The following is a 22,377-nucleotide window of genomic DNA, read 5'->3' on the forward strand; positions in this document are numbered from 1 at the left end:
ACTGTTTTTAAATTTAAACTCAATTAGAAAGTACTATAACCAAAAGTAATAAATACATTGGCAATACACCCACTATGATTTAAAAACAACACCTGCCATCATTTCAAAAGAATCCCTACACTCATAGCTATTGTTCGATGAGAATCCCTTTCTAAGGAGCCATTGTTCTCAAACAAGACCGTCATTAGTTTGCAAACACCAACATTAAGAGTCTATAATAGAAGCATCACATCTTAGTAAGTGAGTTGTTCCTTAGTGAGTTAGCCACTATAGCTATATCTTCGTAATGAATAATGAAGAGCCCTAGTCTTATTAATGAAAAATAGGGAATATGTATAGTGAGCAAACAATAGAATCACAATGGCACACAATAATGCATGCAGTAATGCATAGAAAGGCCTTTAGTAAAATCCTTGAGACCTACAGGGAACATTTAGATATTTTCCACTACCTACAAACCCCCTTGTGCTCGGAAACTCCCTTCTACTTCTAGCATTTGCTGGAAGGTAATAATTCACAAATGGCACATTGTAATGCACATAATAGAGTAGTTGAACCCACAAATAATTCACAATGGCACACAACAGTAATGCACAGTAATGGCACACAATAATGCACAATAATAGATAGGGGAAACAAACTAATGCACGATAAACCCACAATTTACACAAAACCCACCAAAAACCCACAATTTACACAAAACCCACCAAAAACCCACAATTTAGACAAGCTGAAAGTGTTCAAAAACACAGGCATGTAAGCATAAAGGCACAATAATCCAACAAGTTTAATGTGTTAAAAAACACAGGTACTCGGCTGGTAGGACAATGTTCTACCTTCTTTGACGGCTTCCTCCATGCCAGCGCGCCACAGGAACCCCAGCTCCAACTCCAACTACAAACCACATAGTGACCTGCAAGACAGGCTTGCCATGGGGTTAGACTGCGAAAAACCTCCAAAAACCTGCATAAAATGAGCAAAAATCAGTGGTTTAGCTTAGAAATTTACCAATTTACCTGATAAAACCCTTCAGAGCACGAAACCGCCATAACCAACACTGAGTCAAGCTAAATCCACCACAAGGACCTCTGCAGATGAATAACCAGGCGAATACACCATACGGGGAAGAGAAATGGGCCCAATATTGCAAACTAAATCGTAGACAACATCCCCATAGCCTCTCGAAGTAGCTGTAGAAAGACACCATAACCCACTGTTTGCAGGGCCAAGGATGGACATGGCTGCGAGTGGAACACTAGCAGCGCTGCGCAAGTACCCGGGGGGAGAAATGAGCAAGTAAATGTCCTAAACAGAATAAGGCAGCGAGCGAAACAACAGCTAGAATATGCATTCTCGAAGGGACTTAACATACCCTAAACCGGTTGAACCGGTCATAATGCATGGAGGAGAGATGTCACATGGTGGAGGACAGGTGTCACATGGTGGAGCACATGTGCTGTACGACACCTCACCTGGTTTACGTGGCATAATGGTTGGTCTAACCCATTATGTAGACCACTATGCGATGGGGACCAACCCAGACTGCAACCATTATGCCACGAGGTCTAATGCACACTGGGCAACGGGGAGGAAAAAAAGAAGAAAAAAAACCATTTCTCAGTGATTTTACATTATGTAATAGTTTAAACTTTAAAGGCAGCGAGTGTACATTATGTAATATAATATGGAATAAGTCTAAATGGTGGTGTCATTAACAAAAAAAAAATATGTACCAAACATCTATTAAATTAATGTGTACTCTAGATATTAATTGCCATATGGAGTCCCCCATTCTACTAAGAAATAGAACATAATAGGGCACACGAACCTTGACTAAATTAAATCACTGGACTTAGTATTTTCCACGTCTTCCTTCGATATGTGTCACATGAAACACGTCCCACGCACATATTCATAAAACTTCAACAACACAAACACACTGTCGGTCGGTACAATATGTGCATCGACAGAAAACATTAACAGGGTAATCATTAGTTTTCCATCTATTAAAAAAAAATTCACATTGCCTACATGAAATTGCCCTTGGGAAGGATTTGGTTATCTAAATGGTCCCCGAATGTTAATGAAGTCGAATATATTCTAATTGTTCTTCTCACATTGCCTACATGAATTCGCCCTTCGGAAGGATTCGACTATCCAAAGGGTCCCCGAATGTTAGTGAAGCAGAATCTAATTTGATGGATATTTTTCTGTCTGCTTGCTTCCATATTCACTTCAATCCAAGTACTCTGGTGGGTCTGTGTTGTAGGAGGCTTGAGCAGTAGTTTCACAGCCAGTTCAATTGGGTATATCGCTTCTGAAAATGAGGATTAGGATGAAGGCTTCCAGCCTGGTAAAACCAATCATCTGCATCATTATAAATATTAAAGCTTTCTTGCCTCCATCCTTGGCTGTATTTGTTGCAATCCTTTTCGATAAATTATTTCACGCAAAAACGGTTATTGCAACAAAATATTTTATTTGCCAACGACGAATCTTGCATTGCAAAAAAACGTCGCCACATCCTGTCGCTCCCATTGGCGTGCATGAACAGTGCTTGGACATACAAAGTGTGCAGAGAGCGTGCCTTCATCATAACTATGTTTTTAGGTTTTGTTAAATTTATTTTGTTTTTAGGTTTTATTAAATTTATTTTTCATATCGATTTATTAAATTTTAGTGGTTTTTTTATTATATTAAATTTTAGTGTTTTTTATTATAAATCTTAGATTTATGTTTAAGATTTAATAAAAATAAATATTTTTAGAGGTCAAAGTTGTGATAAAATTTATTGAGTTAGTAATTATAAATGAATATTTGAGATTATTTATATTAAGCAAAGTCTTTAATAGAAATTACATAAGAGAAATTTTTGGCTGACGCTTTTGGAACCAACAAGTGTGGTTCATCATCAGACCAGATAGTTTAAAGAAGTTTCAAATTTGCTCGGAAAACAATAGAATTATTAACAAGTTTTTGGACGAGATTTTTTCTTATGTGATTTTTGCCGAAAGATGTTGGTACAATAGAATTATTAACAAGTTTTTGTAATAAAATTTTGTGGGAATTTTGGGAAATCTAGGTTACAACGGTTAAGTTTCAAGATTTTGAGTGTCCCGGGGTTTTTGATGTTGCTGAATCTATTTTCACCTTAAAAAAAACAGGATTCAAGCACTCTGATGAGCCCCAAAAATGGATAATTATTTGGGCTCATTCAACCTCCTAATTCGACTTAATCCACCATTCTCATTAGTTTATTGCATGTTTTTGATTATATTTATGCTAATAGAGTGAATTGGGTTAGTCATTATGCCAACAAGTCTAATGTGTGCTTTGTGTAGCCTTTTTGGTCAATTTGGAGACAAAGTCAATGGTTGAAATGAGCACTTGGCAGCCAAATTCGTGGAGAGTATTTTTAGGAAGGTGTTCCCTTCATTTATGGGCCCTTACCTTGAATTCTCCACCATCAGCTCGGAGTTCAAGGGCCACCAAATCAATTAGCACAAGGGCAGCCAAGCAAGTCAAGTAGGACTGCTGTTAACTACAAGTCTTGGGCAGCCGAGTCCCTAAAGTTTAGGAGGACTGTTGGGGTCCTCAATTTGTATAAATAAGAGGGCTTAGGGCCTCATTTCAGTTAGTCATTTTGGGGTTAGCTAGTGGTTAGTCATTTTGTAGCCAATGGTTAGTCATTTTGTAGGCAGAAGTTAGCTAGTCTGTAGTTCGATTTTTAGGCAGTAGATTAGCTTTGCTTTCAGCACATTTTCAAGTTTCCCTTGTGGACAGTTTTGATGTAACTCTTCTCTTCTTGCTCAATAAATATGAATCCAGCTTTGCACCAGCTCTAAATCTCTCTTAGGAGGCTGTAGCTCTTGGGGTTGGGCCCATCTCAAGTGCCCAGTACCTCCTTTGATTATCTTTATGTGTTTTTGCTGCATTCTTAGAATAAAATCTGCTATTTAGATCTAAATCTTGTTTTGTTATTTAGTTTGTTTTTTTGATGAGTAAAATAGTTTTTCATGCTCAGATTTAGTTGATAGGTTGTTAACAGAAAAAGCTTCAAGAAAAGGGCCAACAAACATCTGTGGTTTCACCTCTCCCTCAGTGGGATCAGGAGCTGTGACTAGGATGACTTTGCTGCCCACAAAAACACTGACTTTGCTTTGCCATGCAATCATTAGTGTTTGGTTTTCATTTGCAGAAGTTGGTTACATGTTCAGATCTTTGAATGCTTCATTGCATAGTTAATATACATGGTTTCCTTGCAAATAAAGCTGCTGTCCATTCTTGTTACTGTTAGCTAGATCATATTAGGGTAGCATAACTAGATCTTTGTTTTCTTGCATGTCTTTGTTGGTTCAGTTGGAAACACAAATTGCAGAGCACCTGTACCACTTCTCTGTCTACCCAGACTCCCTCAAACCCATCTTCTCCATCTCCTAACTTGGTTTCTTGCCTCACGTTGCCATACTGCCCTCATAACCCTACCTTTTGTGCAGCATTACTTCAGTCTTCTTGGAACAAGTCCAGCCATCTACACCTTCTCCTCAACTCTATCCATCAGTCCTTGGGTCATTTCAGGCCCCTACCCTGCCTCCCTATCCATTCATGCACCTTACCTCACTCACCCATCCTCCAAAATCCAATTTTTAAACATCCTGTAGAAAAATTACAGAACATCCTGTAGAACCCCTGCAGACTTCCTGTAGAAGCTCACGAATGAGGTTTCTTGATAGCCAAACTCTGTGAAACTCTCTGGAAGGGTGTTAGGGACTCCTTAGACCCTCTCTGAACCTTCCCGACCTCTTCCAAGCATTTCTCCTCCTTGATCCACCTCTGCACAGTCAAAAATAGTTAAAAGCACATGCATGATAATTCCAACAACTTAATCAAAAATACAAAAAGATGTTTTCTTTAGATAGAGGTAGATGTTTTCAATCAATGAGCCAATCTAAGGCGCCTCCGAGGAGGTTTTCACCTTAGATTTTTATTTTTCTTCTTATTTTCATTTTTTTTTTCTTTTTTCTACCCTACCCTACTTGAAAAACAAAATCATTTTCAAGTATAAGAATACTTCCAATGGAGCCATGTGCACATCGAGATTAGAGACAAGATGATGTGAAGGCTCGAAATGCATGCTTTGACAGCGATCCAGATTTCAGAGACAAAATGATCTGACTTTGAAGGGATCAAACATAGCTGAGGAAGAGAGTACTGTTGCAACTTAGTGACTGTCTGGAACCATATCTCAATATAGCTTTGATATCCTTGGTCCTTTTGCTGATCTGGGTCATGTTTCATGTCACTTTCTACTATGACTTCCTCATCTTCCTCTTTTTGCTGATCTTTCTCTTGAATACATGGAAGATTTGATGGTAACCATGAAGGATCTTTCTTTATCTCTGCTTCTGATGTCTTCTCTTCATCAAGTAAAGCCCATGGTTCTTTGATTTCCTCTTCTGAATCTTCTTTTGCCTGATGTGGTCCTTCAATGCTTTCAATATAGTCTCTTTTTTGCAATACTCTTCCTGAGCTATGGTGAAGATCATTGAGCTCAAGAGCAGTTGTTTGGACATGTTGTGCCTCAGCTTTGCAATTGGGTTGAGCTGCTCCAATTGGAGGCCACATGGACCTAGATCTTACCAGCAGGAACTGCAAGGGGCATCCGAGACCTATTATGACCCCTATCAAGCCACTTTCATGCCTTCTTGGGGTCCCCCTACTCATCCTTCCTGGTTCACACCTCCTCCTTGTTCCTTCACAGATCCATATTATGCCCAACCAGCTGCTCATTCATTTCACTCTTATGCTCAGCCACAGCCTCAGTGGAATGCACCTCATCAGGGGTGGAGGCCCCAATACAACACTCCTCCCGCTTATTTTCCTCCACCACCTGCTCATCCACAACCATCGCCTCCTACTCCACCAAGGCAACCCCAAATGCCTGCCCAACCACAACCCCATCCACATCCATCTCAAATCCATGCCATACCATGGAGCAGCTCAACCCAATTGCAAAGCTGAGGCACAACATGTCCAAATAACTGCTCTTGAGCTCAATGATCTTCACCATAGCTCAGGAAGAGTATTGCAAAAAAGAGACTATATTGAAAGCATTGAAGGACCACACTCCTCTCAGATTATTGAGAAAAAATGAATAGATTCACATTTTTTTAACCTTTGAGCAAATTCACAGCATCTATAGACAACGCTTTTTTTTATTTTTAATTTAGAAATTGTATTCTTGTCAAATTTATTTCTAAAATTGTCTTTTAATTGTATGAATATCTTGAACTTATTAACTATTTAACTTATATAATTAAACTAATTTTAAAAAATGTGATAAACCAAACTTATAATATCATAAGATAGATTATGAAATTTGAATAATATTTTTTATTAAAAAGTAAACACAATTATCCTTGCTGAAAAGATTTTTCGGCGAAATTACAAAATGCGTTTCAAACCAACAATTATCCTTATTATGGGTAGTTTTTTTAATTATAGTATTAAATATTTTTTATAAAAATAAAAAATAAAAAATAAAATATCTATAAAATTATAAATATTTATAGTCTAAAATATATATTTAAATATATAAATAGATTTAACATTTTATGGCTTCAGGCAGGTGATAAAAATACTAAGTTTTTTCATAACTATGCAAATGCTAGGAGAGTCAAAAACTCCATTTGGAAAATAAAGGACGATAAGGGCGGGTATGCTGTCTCTCAGGACGACATTACAAAACAGGCGGTAAACTTCTTCAAGAAACAGTATAGCAGAGGGAAAGATATTGCATTCCGGGACATCCTATGGGGCATTGATCTGATCCCGGAAATGTTCGATGACGAGAAGAATGAAGCTCTGTTCCAGCCAATCACTGAAAACGAGCTTCTTGGAATCATGAAGACTTTCAAGAAAGACAAATGCCCCGGCCCGGACGGCTGGACAATTGAGTTCCTTATCCATTTCTTTGATCTTTTCAAACTGGATCTTCTGAGAATGGTGGAGGCATCTAGGATGTCGGGTAGCATTCACCAACATACTACTTCTACTTTGATCGCTCTTATCCCAAAAAAGGGAGAGCCTGATTCTTTCCAAGACTTCAGACCGATTTCTCTATGCAACATCTCCTTCAAGATCATCACTAAGATTATAGCTAAAAGAATCAAAGATACGCTGGCATCCTGTCTAACTCCAAATCAACATGCTTTTCTGAAAGGGCGCAATATATTGGATGTTGTGGCCAACACACAGGAATGCCTACACTCTATGTTCTCCCATAATACAGAGGCTGCTATTATGAAAATTGATCTGCAGAAAGCTTATGATTGTTTGGACTGGGGGTTTATGCAAAGTCTCCTGGCGAAGATTGGTCTGAAATCTAGCTCTATTCGATGGATCATGGCATGCATTGAAAATGTTAACTATGCGATTATTATAAATGGCTTCCCCTCTCCTTTCTTTTGAGCGGAAAGGGGCTTGCGACAGGGATGCCCTCTCTCACCACTCCTTTTCATCTTGGCCATGAACTCCATGAGTACACATATCAACAAAGCGGTTGAAGAAAACTTGTGCAATCCGATTAAAATCAGCAAGCATATTTTCATCTCGCATAACCTGTTTGTTGATGATGTCCTTTTATTTGCAATGTTATCCAGAGCATCCTGGATTTGTCTAAAAGATATCCTTGAGCGATTCCAAAGAGCGTCTAGGCTTTTTATAAACAAGGCAAAATCTTTTCTTTACCATAATGATACCAACATGGATATGATTATATGGATCTCTCAGCGTTTTGGTATAGAATCAAGATCATTAAAAGACGGAATCAAATACTTGGGCTTTCATCTCAAAGCGAAAGCTTACTCAAGGGCCAATTGGCAATGGCTGACTGATAGATTTTTTAAGAAGATATCAGTATGGGAACATAGATCCTTATCTCTGGCTGGTAGAGTCATTCTCACCCAATCTGTCTTGATGCAACTGGCGGTCTTCTGGGCTCATTTGTTTATCCTCCTGGCTAGCATAATTCATACCATGAACAGGATCTCGGCTAACTTTATCTGGGGTGCAAGGGCTGAACAGGGAAAATTTCATCTGTCCAAAATGGATAGCATATCGATGCCAAAAACGCTTGGGGGATGGGGTCTTATGGATCAAAGGTTGTTTGGTAGAGCTTTGGTTTGTAAATCTATGTGGAGGGGTATCCTTGGGGATGGTCCTTGGAGCGCTATCATCCAGCAAAAGTACCTAAAAGGTAGAAGTGTGGAATATTGGTACAGAACCGGGACTATTGGAATAAGACAGGGATCCGCCATATGGCACAGCTTCAGAAAAATTGAAAAATACTTCTTGAAAAACTTAAAATGGAGGATGTTCTCTGGTAGAAATATCCTTATTGGTGTGGACTCTATTGCAGGCTTCAGGGGAAACATTTCAATTCCAGACTCTCTTCTCTTTGTCTTTCACAGAAAGGGTTATTTTACATGGGATAAGCTCATTGCGGAATGGAGGGGTCTTTTGCCTATATGGAAGGATGCTGCTGATATTGGCTTGCCAGTCGCCTTGTTGTCATCCTGGGGCAATGTCAAAGCTGCCCTAGCAGAAGGCGGGATCAAACGTGCTGGGCTAAAAGATCAATTAGTTTGGTCCCTGTCACACTCTCATCCGACAACGAAAGTTAAAGACATCTACTATGACCTCGCATCTGAAAAGTTTTCGCCTACAAGACAGAAATTCCCGATGGTGTTTTGGAAATTGGGTTGTCCTCTCAAACTGACTATCTTCTCATGGTTAGTTTTCAACAACAAAAACTTATCATGGGAAAATTTGAGGAAGAGGTGCTGGCACGGCCCAAGTAGATGCGTGATGTGCGATGCTGACGAGGAGACAAATTTTCACATGTTCTTCCAGTGCAAGGCCTCCCAACAAATCTGGTATGACTTGGCTATCTCTTTTCATTTTCCTCACCTTGGTTTTATTTCTATCCATGCAGCGTTCGAGTGGTGGGGAAGGCAAGAAGAATCTAAGTGAGTCATCCTTCCCATTATGTTATGGTGTGCTTGGAAATGGAGGAACCTCAAGATCTTTGAAGACTCAAAGCTCCCTTACAAGTCTGTTCTGCTCAACATCTCTGCTCTCTATGATTCGATCCCAAGGAGGTTGCCGAAATAAGTTCCGGGTGTCTGCATGGTCCGGGTATTATATTTCTGTTTTGTCTCTGATGACTATTCTGCTGTCTGGCCTCTTCAGACAATATTACAGCACGCTATCTATTTTGTGCATTCTGTTCTAAATGGGTGGTCCAATGTGGTTGTGCTTTTTAATTGCACCTTTCAAAATCTGTAAAATTTGTCCATCTATAATTTTCTATCGCATGCTCTTGTCTCACACTCAGGGAACCACAGGTTTCCACTATATGTACCTAACAGGGTTTTTGCTTATATTGCCTCAATATAAATATATCGCTTTTTCTTCTGAAGAAAAAAGGTTACACAGTTAAACTTAAAATTCCAGAAAATTTGGAGTGGACGCATTTTTATTTACTGTGATCGTTATACAATAACATCATGTAACCCTAGAGGTTCGGGGAGAACCATTAAAATCTGGAAATAAACATCGTAATGAATCAGAAAAGTCGATCTTATGGTTTCACTTTTGACTCGTCCCTATAATCGTTGCACAATTGATGAGATACATAGCAGACAAGCTTCCTTGGAAGGTGGTACCCTTCTACCTCTGCCAACCTTTTATCAGTGAGGGAATCAGTGCACACATATTTGGTGAGCTGTTAATGGCATTAGGCTTTGAGTTGCACAGTAGTGGTAGTTGAAATAAACTGTGTGATTTGAACCCTCCTTGTTCTGCATCGTGTGATGACGCTGAAAGAAAATGACAGTTTGAAAGCACCAGATTCAGTGCTTTTCAATGTATTTTTCAAATTGGTTAAGTTTCAATGATCTTAACCAATGATCATGATTAGGGTAGGAATTTCAAATCTGAATTATATGAAGGTGTTTATAATTTTAGTGTTTATTTTGATCCAAAAAATTGTTAACCAACTTAAAAAGCAAATAATTTACTCGTCAAATTCTATCCCTAATCATGATTACATTTTGTGAATTTTGAGAACGACCTGCAAAATTTTCCATCATGATCTAGAAATCTTTGAAAGAAATGACAGTGAAGACTGGTGAGTACTGTGCACAACCTGCTATGCTTGTGCTTTTTCTCATCATGCAGGCAAGGATTTGCATGTTGTATGTTCGTTGGCGAGCAATTGTCACAACATTTATTGTCTGCTATGCTCTTCCATCATTCATCTTCTGTTACGTGAGCAGAGACCTGTACTCGTGCAATGATGATAAACATCTGGTGAAGTCAATAATTACTTACAGCATCATTTTTTCCGTTTGTATGCCTTGGAATCGGCTTCACATAGAACAGAGTGGCTATATTTTACCAATCCCTGGTTGGCTGGCCGGCTGCTATCCCTTTTGGCACTATGGTGGTGGTATTTATAACATGAGCTTTTACTTCATTACCTTCAGCTTTTTGAAACAGGTGTCAGAAGAAATTGGACTACGGCTTCTTTGAAACAGGTGTAAGAAGAAATGGACTATTGCTTCAAATAATTTGAGGAATATTTTAGAAATCTGTTGGACTATGCCAAGTGTAGATCCCCAGGAGGAGGAGGAGGTGCCATGGTTTACAATACCCGAAAGAAAGACCATCATTTCCCACCGATCTATGGATGTCCGCCGATAGGAGATCCCCGGTCAGTCAGTGAGTGCCGATTTATGGTTGCAAATACCCTAGCCCGTCCTCACTGCCGATACTCCATCAGTCATTTTGTTAGACGAAAGTAAAGTCAACTATTTGATTTTACTTTGGTTAGTAAGATTTCAGGATCATTTTGTAATCTACATTCTAAATAAAGCTAATCGAGAAATATTGACTTAGATTGTTTGAAAGATCATTTTCATCTTGATTGTATATTCCGAAATACAACAATTCTTAAGAAAAAATAATCTCAATGGAGGTGTATGATTTCTGTGATGTCAAGAGACCAATGAGCATTGACTATATGAAAAAAGAGATCTCCCTTATTAATTTGACATTGAAATCTTCACAATTTATTGCAAAGAGAAACAAGTTCTATAACAATTTGACACCATTTCTAAAATTGGGTTAATCAAATTCCTTTCTAACTTTTTGTAGGTTGGAATATTCTACCTGTAGATTGGAATGTTTTAATGTTTTACCGTTTGACCAGCTAGCCACCAATAACGTTTATTATTGGTTTCTCTCTTATTAGTAAATGGCATTTCAATTCAAAGTGTTATTGAAATCATGTCACTATTGATAGTGTTGATATCTACTTATTCTAGGGGGTTTCATTAGGAGGGCAATATAAAATCTTTTCGTTTATATTGAGACGTATGTTTTGAGGAAAAAATGATATAATATATTGAGCATATAAGGGGTTAGGGTTTTTATATTGATAGGTATAAAAAATGGAGCTCATAGTTAATAAAAAATATAAAAGGGTATAAAAAATGTTAATGAAAAAATGGATAAGTCTTTTAAATTGGGAAGGTGTATTGGGTTCGTATTGGCAGAAGTTAAACAATGTTGTTTTTAGAAATATTTTCCAATATATAGATAAATTAAAAATATTGTTTAATACACCACGAATGCACGTGATAAGAGGTTCATTGAATAAAACCCCATAACTCATTCATAAAAACTAAATTAAAAAAAAACAAAACAAAACAAAACAAAACTAATATTACTATCATACTATTTAATTGAACCTCTTAAAACTGCCTTAACATCCTATCTATTTTTAAAATTTAATTGCACAAAAAAGAGACACTAATCTAACATTCGAGTGCTCCGCATTTTCAATAGTCCTAAGGGCCATCTTATATTAGAGAATACCAAGAAATTGTAGGATACGCTGAGAATAACAATAAATTCACCAAAAGGATTTGCCCCCTCAAAATTGTATATTGGAAAATACCATGAAATTCTCCCATTTTGCAAAAAATTGTATGTACTCTTTTTTCGTAGTGGTGTTTTCCTTATTCATTTTTGCAGTTTTCTCCGTTATTTGCGGCCATTGGAGAGTAAGTTTGCTGCCTTTGTGATTGTAGATTTGTATGCGATTTAAAACATTTTTATGTTTAGGTCTTAATATTTAATATTATATTATTATTTTATATTTTTAAATAAATATTTGCACCGTGTAAATTTTATTTTTTGATTAAAAAAATATTCATTAAGTTGTTTGTATTTCTCTAAGATTGACTTGTAGCTTGAGAAATTAGATTTTAGCTCTAAGTTTAGAGGATTTTAGCATGTTTTTTCTCTTACTATGAGTCCAATAGCCTCCTTTAAGTTTGATCCTTAGCTACCTTGCTAAAGAAGTCTATCTCAATAAGTTACCTAGTAAAACTCAAATTCACTCTTTGATATTTATTATTATTCTTTTATATAATTAATTTTTTTCAAGTCCAAAGTATCTTAGGTATTTGAGATAAATGTTTTCTTTGAAACCTCTTCTACATCCTTTAGGAAATCAACTTATATTTCTATAATGTGAGATATTGGTGTCTAATGGAAATGTTGTTTTGGTTTGGTATAAATATTTAATTATAGTTACTTATGTTCATAGAAATAATATTCATGTCATTTGAAGTTAATAGCCTTAACTATAAATGATAGTGCAATAGTCAACATTACTAATATTTGAAGTTTTCTATCGCACAAAAGTTAGCTTGAGACCTAAAGCAAAGAATTTTTAATAGCCTCCCAAAGGGTGCTTCGACATTGTTACTTAGCCACATCTCAAGGAAAATTAACTAGTGAATGGTATTGATGTTATAAAAATGGGTTGAAATGTAAACTCTTTAGCTATAATAGTTGGGAATTGGGTTGCTTGAGTATAACTAGAGCTGTAGCTAACAAATATTCTCTTATTGTTTCATTTTTTGGCACAAGGAAGGTACCTAGGTACCTACTTGAGTTAAGAAAAATTCTCTCATTGAGCTATTTTTCCCTAGTGTACACCTTTAATAAATAAGTAATTTGGTCTATATTATTATTTGTAGATGACTAATTCTTATGTGTATTTCTCTAAATAAGAATTATCTATGTATTTCTCTCAATAATAATTATGTATTCTATTGATCTATAATTTATGGTGGATATCCATAAAAAAAAATATTGTAATTTCTACAATTTTTCACTATGCATAGATAACATTAGGATTATGACTTTTATGAAATACTTTAGTGGAATCTTTGGTAAATAAATGAATTTTTTCAATAAATGATTGAAATTTATCATCCAAGAAATGATCTAGAACATAAATGGGGATTCTTATGGTAGCCTACTTACTAATTAGAATGATTTTCTATGAATCTTAGGTTTCCCAAAGATCTTAGGGGTTTGAGGGTTATCAAAGAGAAGACATTTCTAAATGGAAGGTTTGAAGATTTAATGGATTTGCTAACTAGGTTAGTGATCCCATTGATTGGATTTTTGGAGACAGGTTTGTATGAATAAGATGAAAGAAAGTCTAGAAGTTTGGATTTGTATGTGGAGGTATTCATAACAACCATAATATTGAGGTTATCATAAGTTGTGGCATGGATTGAAATTCTTCTCGAGACATGTTTGATTAATAATGCTTTGCATGATGAATAATCTTGACATACTCTTGCCTAATCTCTTTAACATTATGTTTGAGAAGATGATGCATGGTAGATTCAATAGAGAAAAGAATATTCTTAATGGGAATATGATGGAGGACTAGGAAAAGTTGAAGCTTTTTCCAAGAAGATGAATGGTGGGTGGGTCTAGATTTAACGAGGATAACATTATTCTGGTTAAGGGACAAGAATTGGAGGAGGTGAGTGTAATCTAATAGAGGGATGGGGAAAATTAATATAATTAGGGTTCAAAATGAACTCAAGGACATAGTTATTAATGGATTTTTTGAAAGAAATAGAGTTGTTAAGAGTATATATATATATAGTTGAATGTGTTAAAACTTGTAGAGGAAATACTTTCTTATGGAAGTATGACTCAAACTGCACTAAGATGAAAGGATAAATCAACTATGTATGGTAGTTTCTCATTGACTTAAACTCTATTGAGGTGGAAGGATTATACAGATAAAAATCTAGAAATTTCAAGCATTATCATGACCAACTATGAAAACATAACCTCTCATAATTAAGTAATTATTTGATTAAATAAATAATTAAGTATTTTTAATGATTAGTTAACTAATTAATCAATCAACTAATTCCTTTATAAAATATTTCTTTTTTAATAAATTTCATTTTCGTAACAATTTTATTTTAAAAAATGATTATAACTAGAGTGGGTCTAACTGTTAACATGTATTTATTCTATATAAGTCATATGCTCAAATCTTTATAGAGCATGTACACCTCCATAGACTAAGCAATGAAATCACTATGTGGAAGGAGTCACTTGTCCGATTCCCACAAATAAGGGGTCTTATATATGATTTTGGTGTCTAGCTAAGATATTATCTTAAAATAAAACTAATCATTTTGTCAAGAGCCACTCTCCAGCCCAGTATGGAAGCGATGTTGTAATATCAGCATAAACCTTTTGACTTGGTAAAAAATAAAATAAAATTTAAAATAAAATAAAAATAAAATAAAAAATAAAAGGCACAAATTTCACCATAATCAAAATTATAAGAATAAAATTAATAACTATAATTTTAGCTATAAAATTATAAAGTTCAATTTAACTATAAAATTATCATGGTTGAAAAGCCCATGATATTGCATAGACCATGGTATTTGTTATGACGTAGCTTATTTAAAGGCTTAGGGAAATCCATTGTGGAATGCAAAAGTACTAGATTAGATCTATCTTAAATCTGGGCTTGATCCCTCTTGGTGATTGGTAAATTTGCATTTAAGATGGATCTAAGCTAGTTATTATTACTATTAGGAGTTGTCTTAAGTGTGACATTTTGGACTTTCCGGTGCCACAATCCAACGGAAATATTTGAGGTAAAATCTTGATTTGTGTTATTTAAACTAGTTTTTTTACTGTATATATGGATTCAACACCCTGAAAAACCCCTAGGGCACTTGGATTGTGCAGGGGTTACCCATCAAACTTGTGATTCCAAAATTCCTACCAGATTTTAGAGAAATTAAACCAGAAAAAACTTTCAAAAAATCTCACTAAAAACAACTCGTTACTATTATAACTTTATACCACAATAACATATACCTATAAACACACAAATTTATACATTAATTATTTTTACTAAATACTTTTATTTATATTGAATAAAATTTATAACTAAACTAATCTTCAAAATAATAAAGTAAATTAAAATAATTTATGATTTCTCTTTGGTCGAAATTTAATTACTTATTCTAAAAAAATATAATATTATATCATTAAAAAAATCATAAGCTAGGGCAAAAGATCTAGAATGTAAACAATAACACAACAATGTTTTATAGAATGTAAACAATAACACAACAATATTTTATAGTGTATAAACAATAGCATGATATTACATGGATCTTCATGCTTTGGCAAATAAGTTTACTTTTCTGTTATAATTTATAAATCTAAATTAATGAATTTTTGAAGTAACCACTGAGAATGTAAATGTAATCTTCATATGAGTTTATTACAAGTGTGTAATCGCAAGTGTAATAATGGTTATTTGGAATTAATTATTAATATAATAAGTTGATTAAAAAGTGTATTTGAATATATTTATTTATAGTATTATATAGATAGTAAATTAACGAGAGATAATTGCAAAGTTGTTTGTCTTTGTGTTTTAAATTAGTATAAGAAAATTAATTTTTTAAACTCAAGAGTTATAATGTTCTATATGCATATTTATTTTGTATTATTTGTATTAGTGTAATATTGTTTATTTATTAAAATGTGATTTACATACTTGTTATTAGTTCGTGCTTTTATAATTACTCGTATATTGTATGATCTTTTATTCATATATTTAAATTGTGTTTGTTTGTGGTATAATATTTATGTTAAATAAAAATTTTCTATTGTGGTTTTTTTTAAGATAATTCAATGTTAAATGATATTCATGGATTGCGGTTTTTACGGTTTTTTGTGACGTCAAGGTATACCTTATTATCAAAAATTTATGTGGGTCTGATGTCTAGGCTCACTATGTAATGGTTTTCACAATGTTTTCTATTGTACATACTCGTCTTTGTGTTCTTTTATGTGGACAAGAAATTATCATTAAAATTAATTAATACATAATACATTTACAAATGCAGTTATCCATTTGTTTACATTCGAATGTAATTGGCGTGAACTAGTTGTCTCTGTCACCCGTTCGCTAAGTGACAGTTAGCGGGCTTGTGGCCTTTGCAACTTGTCGACATTTTCTGAGGTCATGGGATATCGCCGCAGCTTGGATGAGCCATGAGCAGGGACACCTTTGAAAATTTTATATTCAAAATTATTTATCATAAACTAAGCTAAATGTAACACAATAACCTAAATACAGAGTCATCTTCACATATTTTATCTAGACAATAAAATATCATTAAAAATAATTAATTTGTCAACACGTTTAAAAATTTAGTCATCAGTTTTTCACATTGGAATGTTAATTGGCGTGAATTAATTCTTTGTCGCATACTCATTAAATGACAACCACATCAAAAAATAGGCTAAATGCAACACTTGTTTTTGCATACAAAGGTTAAAAAAAACACTTGAATGTGTGGAAGAAAAATGTTCGAAGGGGAATGTGTGTGAAGGAAAATATGTAAGAATAGAGATTTAAGCTTCCCTTTGCACATAGTTCCCTCCACACATCCTTGTCCTTCACAACATTTTTTAATTATAGTAAGAACAAATGGTTGCTTCATAGCTATGACATTGTTTAATGTCACTCTAGTTCTCTTATTCATTCTAAATATGAATTTCAACTAGTGATTGTGAAGACCCAACTATAGGTCCTCTAACTACTAGAACACTCAATCAAATAAATTTCTCTAATTTTCATAACAAGGAAAATTTCAGGTTTATAAAACATCATAAGCATGAACATAAATTAATTTAATCTACAACATATATAACTTGTAACAATTTATCTGAACATGTATAAGTTGTAATAATTTATATAACTAAAATAAATTACTCATAATACCTGTTTCAATAGCTTAATTGAGATGCTCCTGAACTGCATGCTCCTCTTGACAACTCGACTGGATTTGTCTCCCAGCCAACTAGGAAGTATTTCCCAGCCTAGGGAACTTCCACAGGTTCTCTAGCCCTCCGAGCCCAAGGCCAACCAAATGTAGTGTGTCCAAATTTAACAAACACTCTCAAGATCCAAGTTTGATCTCCCTCCTCTTTCTCCACATCCCTCCTTCAAAGCAAAACCAAAACCAAAACCATGACCAAGGATCCCCCCCCTCTCATCATCCTTCCCTTTTTATGCCTCTTTCTCCCATCCACCTCAACCACCTATCATTAATGTCATAACCACCCCCTCATCCTTGCATTTGACTTTTCTTACCATTTTTTCTCCCAAGTAAATTGAGAGGACATTTTGGGGGTAAGATATGGATATTTAATTTGGTAATTAATTGGGGAGGACCATATCTTCTTCCAAGTAAATTTGAGAGGACATTTCAGGGATAAGATATGGATATATAATTTGGTAATTAATTGGGGAGGACCATATCTTCTTCGAAGTAAATTTAAGAGGACATTTTGGGGATAATATATTTAAATTGGAATAAATGGAAGGAGACCATATCCTATCCAAGATTAAATTTGAGAAGACAAGTTTGGGAATTGAATAATAACAATAATAAATTTTATATCAGTAAATAATAATTACAGTTTCCCAAATGTAGGTATTTACCAATATTTCTTGATAATTATAAGTCAATATTTTTAGGTAATTTAAACACTAATAAAATTTGTACGATAATATTAAGTGGAGCATTACATACACCTGTCCTTCAGAAAACTTAGTCCTGAAGTTAGAGTGAAAAGATACAAGGAGTTCAAAAGCAGTTTGAAAGAAAGGCATAACAAAATAGAGAGAGAGTTATAGGAGTAAAATTTAACAAGTCAGGCAATGATACCACTTCCCATCAAGAGTCTCTGACTAATATATATCCTCATATCCTTCCTAACCTACTTCTGTTCCCACACTATCCATCCTCTGCTATTATATACTGTGGCATCGGCTATACCAATCTAACCACTGATAAAACCAATATGGTGGAAGCGTCGACTATATCAACCTAACTTCCCTAGTAGGAAACTGGTAATTGTCATCACACGTCTAGGGGAGTGTTTCCATCATTGCCCTCCCACGATTCTAGGTTTGGAGGTTACACGGTGGGAAATACCTCCACCCCTCCTTACACTAACAAACCACAACCACTTTTCCATGTCATCAAGAGATCCACCAAAAGGGACATCACTTATGCAACAAAGGGTGGGTGTACTACTTCAAGGTTCACCAATCAAAATTATGAAACAATAATCCAAGTGAAACCCTATGAACACATGCAGACATGCCCAACAACTAATTCACTATTTCAAGGAGCAATAATTAACAAATTTAATATTTAAGAAACTCTTAGTTGATGGATATCCCTCATCATAAATGTGCTAAGGGTAAATCAAATGTTTGAGCAATGTTATGCAAGGCCCTCAATCACATTTCAAACACCATATGTGCGAGATGCAAGCCTCCAAACAAGAAATGATGATGCCAACCAAGGACATAATGTGCATTATCTAACATGGGATATCAATAATAAATCATAGTAACAAACCCCCATGGTTATGTGATTTCAAGGGCAATGACACTAGGTAAGTGCACATAAGAACAACTTTTATTAAGACACCTCAACACTCACCAGAGGTGATCAACAATGTCATGAGGGACAATAATCCAAAGGAGGCTAATTTGCAGGATGGATTCATAGTTATAGAGTGCTTGGAAGCTGAACTTTTGGGTGATTATATTCATGGAGAAAACATGCCACCCCCATCCGCTAGCAGTTTTCCGGATGTAGGGGATTTGCCTTTAGCTTCACAATGTTTAGCGTTACATGGGGGCCATGTAGTTGCTGGTCACATTCCATGAACACTTTCACCTAATCTTGCTCCTCTTACTCATATATCATGGGAAAAGAAATTAGAAGTTTCTTGTGGCAAGAAGAAAGCTTAGTAGATATTAGATCTCTCTATTTTTGTTGTTTAAAAGCAGTCCCTATAAATTAGTAATTTGTTTTGATTATGGCCTATTTCGTAAATATTATATGACTTTTTAAGATTGAACTTTGAACTTTCCTTTAAAGTTTGAAATGTTGGTTGAATCTAACAACTCTTGGGTAATGAATATGATGCTTTGCTTCATTTCATCGTTGATGTTATTTATTAGCTTTTGTCGATGACAAATTTCATATGTTGAAACTTAAAGGTTGATGTTGTGGAATGTGATTGATGATAATGCTATAACTACTAAATGATTGATGTTATTTGTGTACCAAATAGTTGGTGCTTTAATGATCATCATTAATCTAGTAGTTAAATATATGTTTTCATGATTTCTGTAGTTGACTCAACTTTTTGTATGTTTTCTTTTGAATATATATATGCAACAATTATATTAAAATATGTATATATAAAATTCTTCTGAAACATTCCTCTACTGGAAGAATTCCGCTTCCAACAACCTTGGGAGGGGGAATTTTGATAAGCAATTGCACTGGGGCTAAGGTATTGACCAAACCCCTCACATGATTAATAATAAATGGAGGTCATTAAAAAAGGTTTTTGGTTTTTTATTTTTTATTTTTATATATACCAGTATTCGGTTCCTGTGTGTGAAACTTGATGGCCTTACCCAGGGTTAATGGCTATCATTTCTAGCTTTTAAATTAGTTGCTTAATAAGGGTTATCAGTATGTTGAAACATAAGCATGATCATTCTTGTTTGGCTTGAGGGTTTAGTTTAGAGCTCCACATTTTGGTGGATGGTTTGACACTGAGTGACCCAATTGGTTCCCTGGGATCAAGGCGACTCTATTGGTCCTTATTTGAGAGCCTCCAGGTCTCACTACTGCTGCTGCATTTTCAGGGATATTTGTGGTTTAAAGAAGTTCCTTCACAAATGTGATAAAGACATTATGGATGCCCATGGAAGTTTAATTTACTTGGCACTAGCATGGGAAAATTGGAAGCACGGTTTTGAGGAGCACTTAGAGGCCAATAAGGCTGGGGTCTAGTTCACCCTTGAGGCTGTATATGTCATTAGCCCTTGAGACTAGTAAGAGGAACTGTGGGCCACTGCGGATTTTGCACAAGAAACATACAAAGTTATCCACCATTCTAGACACCATATTTGACCTGGTAGTGTGTATTTCAGCTCACATAAATCTTGACCCTACACTTGGCCTGCCTGATCACTTTGTTGATTTTGCTACATCTGGCCTCACATAAGAGTCTAATATTTCTGGTGAAAATGGAAGTTTGGAGACCACGTTGACTTTGTAGATGACACCCATTCTACACCTACACAGTCTGGTGGTGAGGAGAAGCAGGTTATTACAGTAGATCCTGATATAATTTCTGAGGAATATAAGCACATGTACGAGGAGGCAATTTCAGATAATGCTGCCGAAATTGAGAGATTGAAGAATCTTGTAGAAGAATTGCAGAAAAGTGAAGAAAATATTCAAGGGGAATTGCTAGAGTATTATGGTCTCACGGAACAGGAAACAAACATAGTAGAATTACAAAAATGGCTCCAACTAAACACGGTTGAGATTGAAATGCTCAATTTAAAACTGAATTCTTTGGAAACTCAAAAGAAGAAACTTGAAGAGGAAGTAGAGGAATCTTCCCTAGTAAAGAAAGAGCTTGAATCTGCCAAAGCAATGATTAAAGAATTTCAGAGACAGATGCAAATGGAATCTATGCAGACAAAAGAGCAACTTCTTATGCTCAACCAACAAGTTGTAGTTCTTCAAGACACTGAGAAAAAGTATTCTGAAAAGAAATTCGAGATTGAGAAGAAACTACAGACTTTGAAAGATCTGGAAATCGAAGTGATGGAATTAAGAAGGGCCAACAAAGAGTTGCAACATGAGAAGCGGGAGCTGATGCTGAAACTAGACAATGCAGAAACCCAAATTGCTTCCCTCTCTAAAATAACAGAGACAAAGACAATGCAAAAGGCAAGAGAAGAGCTGAAAACTTTGAGGCATGTGAATGAAGATCTGTTAAAGCAAGTGGAAGGTCTGCAAAATAATCGATTTAGTGAAGTGGAAGAACTGGTGTATTTAAGATGGGTTAATGCATGTCTACGCTATGAATTAAGGGACTACCAACCCCCTCCAGGAAAACTGACAGCACGACATCTCAACAAAAGCTTGAGCCCAAGGTCATAGGAGAATGCAAAGCAGCTTATGTTGGAATATTCAGGACATGATTCTCTAGCATTACATGACAAAGAGTGTATAGATAATGACTCCAAGAGTCCATCATCCCATACATCAACACCTTCTGAGAGTTGTGATTTTGATGAATCCTCTTTAGACAACACCTCTACCAGACTAACTCAATCGAAGAAACCAAGCCTAATTCACAAGCTAAAAAGATGGGGGATAAGTAAGGAGGGTTCTGTAGTGTCATCAGTTAGATAAGCTAGAGACAGAAGAGGAACAAGGCCTATTATAGGTTACAAAAGTCCAGAGCATGAAATTCCAGGGAACAAAAGTCCAGGGCATGAATTTCTAGTGCACAGAAGTCAAGGGCACAGAAGTCCAGGGCATGAAAGCCCAGGGCACAAACAGTCTATTTCAGGTAGCTCGTTAGAATTTATAATGCCGATAAGTTCAAGCACTGATGCTTCCGTTGCCTCTTTAACAAGACACAATGGCCCCAAAACAAAGGCAAGGTCGAAATTAGATACTTTCCTTGAGACACATGATCTTGCAGCAATGGTTGATTCTCCTAAAAAGGATGACCATCATACATCAAGAAAAACTATGGATATGAGTGACTCATTAATCAATGTGGAAACTTCATTTCAACTTATGTCAAAGTCTGTGGGAGGCATGCATGGTGGGGAGCATCCTGACTCTAAAGTCAAACATAATTTATCAATACAGAGAGAGAATGGCATCAAAGAAAGAGCAGAGCAAGCAAGAGCAGCAAAGTTTTCTGAAAAATTGAAAACTGAGGCACTGGCTGAAAGGGTTATGCCAGAGAAGTTTATAGACACTATTCAAACAAGGGGATCTCAAACTGATTCAAAAAATGGCAATGACCGTGAAA

At 35.5% G+C, this 22,377-nt stretch overlaps 1 pseudogene; it reads left to right on the plus strand.

The window, feature by feature from the left end:
- The first annotated feature begins 20,343 nt into the window (after nucleotides 1-20,343).
- LOC149222814 (protein CHUP1, chloroplastic pseudogene) lies at nucleotides 20,344-21,743 on the plus strand (annotated as a pseudogene).
- Nucleotides 21,744-22,377: the final 634 nt, after the last annotated feature.

The sequence above is a fragment of the Pinus tabuliformis genome, chromosome Q, assembly GCF_031772625.1.
Source record: "Pinus tabuliformis cultivar Carrire ecotype Pingquan chromosome Q, CPIR1, whole genome shotgun sequence".
Classification (NCBI taxonomy): Eukaryota; Viridiplantae; Streptophyta; class Pinopsida; order Pinales; family Pinaceae; genus Pinus; species Pinus tabuliformis.